The sequence below is a fragment of the Ischnura elegans genome, chromosome 7 (genome assembly GCF_921293095.1).
Source record: "Ischnura elegans chromosome 7, ioIscEleg1.1, whole genome shotgun sequence".
In the NCBI taxonomy this organism is placed as follows: Eukaryota; Metazoa; Arthropoda; class Insecta; order Odonata; family Coenagrionidae; genus Ischnura; species Ischnura elegans.
Window position 1 is genome coordinate 55,924,856 of NC_060252.1, and position 10,334 is coordinate 55,935,189.

Sequence of the window (10,334 nt, forward strand, 5' to 3'; positions counted from 1 at the left end):
TGAAATACTTAGATATTGCACCCAAACTGCTGTAACAATTAACTTTTAATAATAGAATGATTAGATGTCTTGGAACGGTTCCTCTACCTCATTAGAATTTTTCACCCAAACGTTATCTACATATCAAAAGGTAGGCGAGGTCGTTTACTTATTATTTCAAGTTTGTGGGATGTAAGAGAATAACTGAATCTTATTTACCTTAATTTCACGTTCATTTACTTCTTCCTTAATAGTTATGGTTTCATGAATATTTCTCATCATTCCAGGAACAAACATTACTTAATCCTCTTATAAAGGAAATTGGAATAAAGAATCATCCACTTGGGCATATCAAAATTTGGACGTATTCGGGGAGAGACCGACGTTACGACGGCGAATCAACTCCACTGAATATTTTATGCAAGGTGGCACTGTCCGTGCCTCGTTCCTCCCGACCCTTTCGCCACGTCATCTCCGCAAGAAAACAAACACCTTCCTGCCCCAGTCAGCAAAAGCAAAATAAAATACTTGCGTCTCTTTAACTAAGTAAAAGAGGGCGATTTCTACTCCAGTGGTTACTAGGCAGCCTACGGGTAGATGATTATCAGTTCCACGTGTTCTGTGGTGTCTCGGTAATCCGGCAGATATCGGATTACAGCACTGCTGGATTACGAAAACGCCGGATTACTGGAAATTATTAATACTGACGCAATTAAATGGCAGAGGCTATGTTTCACTGTATACATACATGTATAAAATATATTCTTAAATACTACATTAGTGCATACACGCAATTGAAGTATTAACGTAAAGTAAAGGTAAAAAAAGACAATAAACTTTAAAAATGTTTAAAATATGCATGAATTTTTCAAACGCGGGTACCTCAAATTATCGCTAAGTCCCCATGGAAAGAACTGCCTCAGAACTAACTCCACTGAATTCGGAAGCGCGCTTGATATTTAGTATCACTCAGAGCTATTGAAATTTATTTAGAGAAAGATATTTGAATCCGTCCATTTCATTTGTACTTAAATAATTAAGTTTATTTTTATAAAAGAAAGTTAAGATATGCCTACTTCAAAACTAACACTATTCCCTTAACCGTCATTGGACTCTCCTTTTTTCATCCTTACTCGCTGAAAAGAGTGTCAGACCTGCATGTGAGGTAGCCAAATCATGGAAAAACTGAGGGTTATTGCGCTTTTGTGTCACTCCCCTTGTTAGCCTTACTCAGGCACGCACTCCCTTGCGGGACACAGGCCAAGCACCATGATGCGGTCAGACTAGAAACTACTGCCTGTAAAAAAAGCAAGACACCCGAGTTTGAGGAACTCAAGCGTCTACAAGAAGCAATCAATTTCAATGCAACAAAAAGCATATAAAAAGAATTTATTTCTACGCTTTTTCACATACTTTTAAAACTCTTCGGTTCCATAGTATTTCCTGTACTTAATTTTTTCTCAAAAAAAGTACGCGTTTTTTTGCGCGTAAATTCAAGCTGCCCAACTTTGAGCGCTTGGTAATCCCGTAGCTTTCGTTCCAGTAACTTGCAATTTTGATATAAAAAAGCCAGATCTAGTATTAACAGTTTTCAGAAAACAAATTGTTCATACTTACCTCTAAAATTGATTGATGTGTTGTAAGCAACGCAAATCCCTCCTAACTTCGGAAAGTAGATGAGGGCAGGCAGGGGCGGATCCAGGATTTCTTTCTGGGATGGGCACAAGCAAGGCCGTATCCAGGATTTTGTTCAGGGGGGGGGGCACAAGGATACCTAGTTATACAAAACGAATGAAATGATAATGGGACCGTATTAAAAATCTAGCATATTTTTAAGGGTCTGGGGGGGGCACGTGCCCCCGTGCCCCCCCCCCTGGATCCGCCTATGAGGGTAGGAACATGCCACCGCGAAAATAAAACTTCTGTTAATAATGGAAAAGGAAAAGTTAACATAGTAAGAAATTCATGGATGAATTAAAACATGCCAAAAATGCATGCAGATAGGAGGGCTTTTTGAAGTGTTGATAAATGTATTGAATTATTAACTATGTATTTAGAGCATATTTCACCTGGTCCAAGTCAAACTACCGCAGGTATTATTCAGCAAGACTGCTGCAAGCTTAAAGGATCTACACCTACTACACGTGTCCCTCATGATACGCTGAAAAAATGAAATTTTAAATCTATCTGTTCGGCAGCCTATTTTCCCTTATCTTATCGTTGTGATCCTTTCAAGGATAACCCTCATGTTATGCTGTTTATTTCTCGCTGTTACCGCGCCCATTTAAATAATTTCTACCTCTTATATCCCTCACTGATAACCAAGGTCGCTTGAAGAATGTAAACACGGTCTATTCTTAACCAACCTTTGCGTGAGTCCTTTATTAGACTCGACACCAGGGCGAGGAAATTCGTCCCCCGTATGTCCTCTATGAAGACCTTTTATCATCCTGTGTAATTAAAATCCTCCAACCCCGTGAGCCAGAGCTCTTCAGTGCAATCAATCTTTTCTGGCAGTTGATTCTGAAGCTGAAATCTGGGAAGGCGAGTAGCTGGAGGTGAGAAAATTTCGTTACAGCCATTTCGCCCTCGCCTAATACCTGCGATAGTTTAGATCTAGAATAGCTTGACTTGGAATAGATAAAATAGGTTTTGCATATATTGTTAATAACTTACTGTAATTGACAACCTGCATGCATTTCTTGCCATTTTATAGTCAGTGTTGGTAAAAGCATTGAGAAAAATTAACTGGGTTCAATTCCAGTTATTTTGTGAAAAGTTATCAATTACGAGTACGAAATACTTATTTAAAAAGTAATTAGTGAAATTTTAGTTACAGTTACAATTACAATAACTTCTTGTGAGATTGTTTACTCTAGAGACAACCTGTCAACTCTCAAATATTGGAGTGAAAATATGGAATAATTGAATCATAGAAATTGCTGCCATAGAAGACATGGACGTTGCAGTTTCACTGGCGACACGCACCGTGATAATTGCTGTAACAACACAAGGGTTGTCATATATTGTACCCATGATAAGTAGGCTACAACATGGTACATGAGGGTGGCTGGACTTAAGTAAGCAAATTATGGTACTCAAGGATTCGTAGTTATTTGTAGACCTAGGTAAGTCAGTGAAATCTATAAAGTAGTCGTAGATTACGAGCAAGTAATGATTCCTCTTTCACCATAAATAGTAAGTTACAAATAAAAATTACATTTCGTAAAAAATATTGCTACAAGTACAAGTTACTGCAATAGCAATTGTTACAAGTAATCTGATCACTTTTTCTCAATTACTTACCAACGCTGGTTAAATCTCATGCATGAATCACTTACTATGCTAGCTTTTCGATTTTTTTATTAATAACTAAGTAATAGTTTTATTTGCATGGTAGCTTTTTCGTATCCTTAGCACTCTCCTAGTTTCTGGTGTGACCGCATCTCGGTGCCCTGTGTGCTTGGCTGGTGCCCCTGTGCTTGGATGTGTTTGGCTAGCGAGCGCGTGTTTGATTAAGGCTAGAATTAGTGTTGCATGCCAGGTTTGGAATGATTTTGTGTGTTAGGAAAAGTCTGAAAAACTTTGTTAGAAGAGTGGACTCTTTAATCGGTATCACTGAATGCTAAATGGAAGGAAAGAACTGTAGAGGTTGGCCACAAATGAAATTCGTAGAGTCCGTGATGAAGGATGCAAATTGAAGAATAGGGTGGTTTTCTATAATTTTTTTATTGCCTAAATCGAAAGATTATTACTCATGGAGTGCGTATTTCACGCTTTTAGATTTTTAAATGACGATATCTATTTTTCGCGATTAAATGAAAAGTGAAAATTTTCAAGCGCGCGAAAACGCGACGCGCAAGGAGGAATGATGGGAAAAACTCCGTGCGACGCATTTCTGGTTCCCCCTCCCGCCTTATGAGGTGACCTTGATCGAGGCTCTGAGCGCTGATAGGACGCAGGATGCTAGCGGGTAGCTGAGTACCTTGCTGGCTGGTAGCGCTTGGCTTAAAAAAGGTTTATTAATACCTTATCAAACGAAGAAAACTCCGACCTTGGCCAGTTGTAATAGGTGATTATTAAGACATGTTTCCCTGAGCTCTGTGCCTCATGCATGCATTGGTAACCTCAGACGATGTAAAACTCCTATCCTCTCGTATAGAAACTAGGTCCCTGTGACGTCACGTGGAGTGGCATCGCATGGGCGCCAATCTGGCCTTTTTCAAATGAGGATAAAATTGACTGTTGCCATTCGTCTAAACCGGTATTTCAAAAAACCAAATAGTTTGTGTATTATGAATACACTAATGGTGGGTAAGGAATCGCAATCAATGCCTTTCGTTTTCTTTGATGAAGGAAACTACCCTATTATGCAGGTATTAAAATATTGGCCGATTGGAGAACTCAGTGGAGAGCTGCATCAAACTAATCTTGAGAGTGGTGAATGTTAATATAATTGACGAATAAGTATAAGCGTCAATTATTTTACTCAACTTGTATTAATGCCGCAATGAAGATGGTCACTGTTAAGTTTTCACTATTGACATAATTTAATTTTAACATGATTATATGAGCGCTTTTACTTTAAACGTTATATCGGTGTCTCGATTTTTAGCATGAAATACATCGTACAGGTTGAGAAGGATGTGAAAGAGAAGAAATACGTAGGTGTCAAGGGCGTACCAGGGATCAAAAATAAGGGGGGGCAAGCCATGGTTATTAAAGTTGTAGGTAAGATTTAAGCATGGAAAAGTGGAATGAAATCAACATTTTAAGGAAACTGTAACAGGTCTTTATTGCTTTATATAAAATTTTCTTTAAAAAATATTATTTTCGTTAAAGAGATTTGCGATTTTTGCTTCTGGGGGGTTGCCCCCTCCTGCCCCTCGCTGGGTACGCCCATGGTAGGTGTGATAAGATTAGCTGATAGAAGAATTGAGTGGAGAGCTACGTTTAAAACTGTTCTCAAGATTGAAGTGATGATGATACGAAGGAAATGAATGGTCGGTGAAAAATTAAGTCCTTAAACTAAAATTAATTTGATGCAGTTTTTTCTAGAAAAGATATTTATTTCTGCGGGTAACCAACGGCGCATATGGCCTCAGTAACCTTGACTCTTGATTTTCTTCTGAAAACGGAGCATTGGAAACCTTGGATGATTCGATTATCAAATCTTAATTCTGAGTAATCTTAACATGTGAATGGGATATTTCCGTGAGTCATTAAGAAACCTGAAGAACTCTCGAGCAGTCCTCGGGCGCCCTGTCATCGTGAAGAGCTTGTCACTGTCATTTCCAGCAAGACCATTCAAATAATTGCTTTTCTCTTCCAAACTCAGTCTCTCGCTTATTTAGTCTCCGTGAGCCGTACCCTGTGCCAAATGTCACTGTGCGGTAGGGCGGATCGCAAAAATCGATTTTTTTCAAATCCATCTGGCCCAATGAAAAAAAGTTGTGGGACCGATCAAAAATAAGGCCTGAAAAATTTGAGACCTCTACGTGAACCCCTGACCCTCGCTCAAATGCGATTTAGGGGGGGAAGGTCAAAATTCGAAAAATATACAATTTTATGGTCATTTCCTATAGATTTTGCCGAGTTACTGTCCTTCTAGGGCAAAAATTTCGTGCATTTTGACGTATCTGCCACCATTTAGCCACAAAATGCCTAATTTGAGTCCGCGCCCGCGAAGAAAATATTACAACGCCCGCGCAGCGTCGCGGATACAAGAGCTGCTAGCCGATCCCGTCCCCTCCCCGCTCGCTTCTCCCCCTCCCATGGCTCGAATGCAGCAAAATTCATCTCGCGTGTGCTGCTAGGAGGGCGTTTATCTTTGATAATATAAATCGGAAGATGGTAGAAGGTAAAAAACGGTGCGTAGTGAGACGACTTGTCCCTTATTTGGAGCCTCGTCGGCGTTAAACAAATCGATGTTACCAACTTATAGAGAAGTGATGAAACATTTTTAGATCTGCGAACGCAGGAAAGGAGCCTGCGGTCTATGAAGACGCCTCTCGAGCGGCTATAAGGTGTGGGAACTTAGGATATACACTGCTATTCCGGTATTGTCCGACAGCTGTGTCTAAATGGATTTTGGGTGAAGGCCGATCGCGTCCCCTCCCCGCTCGCCTCTTCCACGCCCAAAATGCACCAAAATTCACACCAAGTGCGTCTTTCTTCGTCTTTCTTACTAATATTTGATGTTTCAGCATCGTCCGGTGAGGAACAATCACGAAAGAATTACTCAATTATCTTCTTTCCAGTCTATATTTCTTATATCAGTGTCATTCCTCGTCTTTCGCTGCTGTCAACAAAGTTTTGGTGAATTCTTTCACGAATATCTCGTCCGCATGTATAATAAAAAGAATATTTAACTTCAATTTTGAACGTTCACTAATAGATTTTTCATTTCCACAGCGCTAATGTCAGATATAGCCGAAGGAACCGGAGTCTCTCTCCAATATATCATCAGCGTGTAGTCCTTTACGTCGATATTAAAACCCAGCAATTAAAAAAATCTCGGATTTGTTGCCGAACGCATCCTTGCAGCAACGCAAATTGGGTCCCTAGATTACCCTCCCAATGTTTATGTCGCAAATCCAAGTCAGCATAGTGCAATTAGAAAATAGACCACAGTAAGGGATGAAACACGGATTTAATGCTTTCCCGACGAATGATGTGGGTTAACTCTTTTCGGGATTCAACAAAATTTATCTCTTATGATGAGCCCCGAGTCGGAGATTGAAATGTTGGCCATTATGGAAAAATTAACCCGGTGGGAATCCCGAGTTGAGTTTACTCTTTAAGGGATGTTGGAATTATGATTATAGCAAAGGGAAGGTGCCTCCTTTTTTAATTTTGTGTATCTACTTTTCATTCCGAAAGGAATCGATAATCGCATAATAATAATTTTATAACTTTTGCTAATCCTCTGACGGGCGAAGCAAACCTCCAAAAGTGGGACCCTGTTTCTTCAATTAACACCACACATTCCCCTCTAAACTTGTATTGATAAGTCCTCTTGCCTTTTTTCATCAGACAAGAGTATAGTCTTTCGTTCCAATAAAATGGAGCCCTTTGATGAAATCTCTCTTTTCTTGCCCACAGTAGGCAGGGCTGGGCAAAATACAGGCCGAGGAGTATTTGAAATACAAAATACTGCACAAAATGTATTTGAAATGCAAAATAAAAAATACTTTGGACTTCGGTATTTGAAATACAAAATACAAAATAGTATTTTAAATACTTTTTAAAATACAAAATACGCTTGTAAGGAAACTAACAATAAGACATCTTTTAAAAAGTTCTAACACATAAATAAACATAAAAATTCTAACATACACATATACATTTGAGATTTTTCAAAATAAAAATTATCAAATGTTGCTCTCTATGAATGTATTATTCCCCTTGAGGAATACAAGTTTTTCAAAAAGTTTGTCTGACAGAGCTCCCCTCACAGGGAAATGGATAAACCCAGCAAGTGAAAATAAGTCTTTCCACTGGTGAAGATGAGCATAGGCTTGTATTAAATCTGATGAACATTTTCTTAATATTCGGATAATTTTGTAAACTCGACAGCGATTTGTCAGTATGTAGCATCTTTTTCTGTGTACGTAAGTGATTCTGGTACACTAGCTTTGATGTATCTTACGAAGTTATGACATTTGCGTCGGCTAAAGTTGCGGGAACGATAATTGCTGTTGTTTGGTTCTTGCATATACCTCTATCACAGTTGGCAGACGCATTTTCCCCGAAGAAGTTCCAATTTGAGTTTATAGTCCTTAATGTTTATTTTATGAGGAAAGTAGAGATACAAATCGGCTAATTTCATTTTCTTTGAATGAATTGATGAAGAAAATTTTTGATACTATTTTCCCGTACAAGAATTGACGATGTTGACTCATCGATCACCGATTATTCCCTTTTTTCCTCAGTTGTCGAGTTTCTTTAGGATTCAATCCAGCAGCTATCATCTTTCTTTTCGTCAGCTTGTCTTTCAAACTACTTCTTCATTGGGGGAAACTTATGCTCCTCCTTGCACTTACACGCAAAAATATCGCATAATTGTACATGTTCCTTTAAAATTGTTTGAGCTTTATACTTCAATAAAACCCTACTTTTTGTCTATTCTAATTTTCCGTAAGTTATAGTACTTCCTGTGGTACCGCTAAATCCATTTAGTCACATTCACAATGGAAGAGAAGCGCGTCACCATAGTTCGCACACCTTATAGCCGCTCGAGAGGCGTCTTCATAGACCGCAGGCTCCTTTCCTGCGTTCGCAGATCTAAAAATGTTTCATCACTTCTCTATAAGTTGGTAACATCGATTTGTTTAACGCCGACGAGGCTCCAAATAAGGGACAAGTCGTCTCACTACGCACCGTTTTTTACCTTCTACCATCTTCCGATTTATATTATCAAAGATAAACGCCCTCCTAGCAGCACACGCGAGATGAATTTTGCTGCATTCGAGCCATGGGAGGGGGAGAAGCGAGCGGGGAGGGGACGGGATCGGCTAGCAGCTCTTGTATCCGCGACGCTGCGCGGGCGTTGTAATATTTTCTTCGCGGGCGCGGACTCAAATTAGGCATTTTGTGGCTAAATGGTGGCAGATACGTCAAAATGCACGAAATTTTTGCCCTAGAAGGACAGTAACTCGGCAAAATCTATAGGAAATGACCATAAAATTGTATATTTTTCGAATTTTGACCTTCCCCCCCTAAATCGCATTTGAGCGAGGGTCAGGGGTTCACGTAGAGGTCTCAAATTTTTCAGGCCTTATTTTTGATCGGTCCCACAACTTTTTTTCATTGGGCCAGATGGATTTGAAAAAAATCGATTTTTGCGATCCGCCCTACTGTGCGGTGGAAAGTTGACAAGGTCAACGGCGAGGGAATATTTACTGGTGTGTGGGTGGAAAAAGACTTTCTGTTCTAAGACTAGAGACACATTGACTCCACTTTAGAATTAAGATCCAGCCATATTTTTTTCCAGAAGAAACTGAGTATTTAAATAGTTTTCATCGCGTCACGATTTATTTAGTTTCGTAATGTCTCCAAGGAGCGCTCACTTCTTATTCCATAGTAATATCAATCGGTAGCGGTTACAGAGAAAACTCAAGGAGGGGGGGGGACGCAAAAAATATCTTGAGCTACCTTTACTTTTATCATGATAAAAAAAATAATCAAGTAAAGTTCAAGAAAGTTTTATTAAAGCTGATTATACAAATATACCAGACAATGTCATCTTTTACAATTGTGGTTTTACAATGGTCGGAACTCGAGGGGGGGGGGTGCGCGCCCCCTTGTGTGTCCGCCACTGATATCAATAAAAAATTGTCAATTTTTTGGAAAAAAAGGAGGAAAAACTGTTGCTAAGGATTCCTTCTTTTCCGATTCCCCTTGGTAGCGCCGGGGTTAAGCCCGCGACTGCTAACCTTGAGGTCCCGGGTCCGAACCCCGCCTGGGTGGTTTGACCTCCATCCAGGGCATGGATGCATGTGATTGTCAAACAATTTAATTGTAAGAGAGGACTATGGAGTCCTAAATTCACTTGTGAAATAAAGACGACATTATTATTATTATTATTCGTATTCACACCGCGAGGACCGTAGGAATTTCATGTTTTCATATTCTGAGTCACCATTATATAATTTATTAACTCCGCATGACTTCGATTCATGTCCGCGTTCTCATCGAATGGTTATACTGGTAGACATTAGTGTCCTTTTACTGTACCCTGGATTCCCTAATGGTTGCCAATGGTAATATAAGGAAATACCGTTGCGGAAACGCGGGAAAGCTTGCAGACTGGGCCTTTTCAAGGAAGCCGAGAAAGCAAGGGAATGCTTTATCAAATCTCTTGAAGTTTTCATTACAGGAATTATTTAAATTTAACACGATTATAAGAGCACTTTGACTTAAAACCAGGGATGGCAAGTGAAACGAAACGAAAATGTTTCGTCTCGACCCGGAGAGAAACGAAAATACGAGGCATAGGTTTTGTTTCGTTCCCGCACGAAATTAAAATCACCGAGGAGTTTAGTTTCGACGCGGGACGAAACTTTAATCCCAGAAATGAAACTAAATTAATCGAAACTCCCCTGGTCATAGTTAAGTTTCAATCCCAGAAGTTGAGTGGAGGCGGATAAGAGGGAATAGTGTCGACCCATCATGTTTGACATACATGTAGAGAGATTGAAACATTGAGCTTAAAAATCGAATGGCCAGTTTGCCTTCACCGTTCTCCTGTTAGTGGTAAAAATATGAGTGGCCCATGCATCTAATTGCGGTAGGCCGACTCCCTACTTCATTCAACCATACTTCGTACTCAATGTGTGGGTCGAAAGTAAACT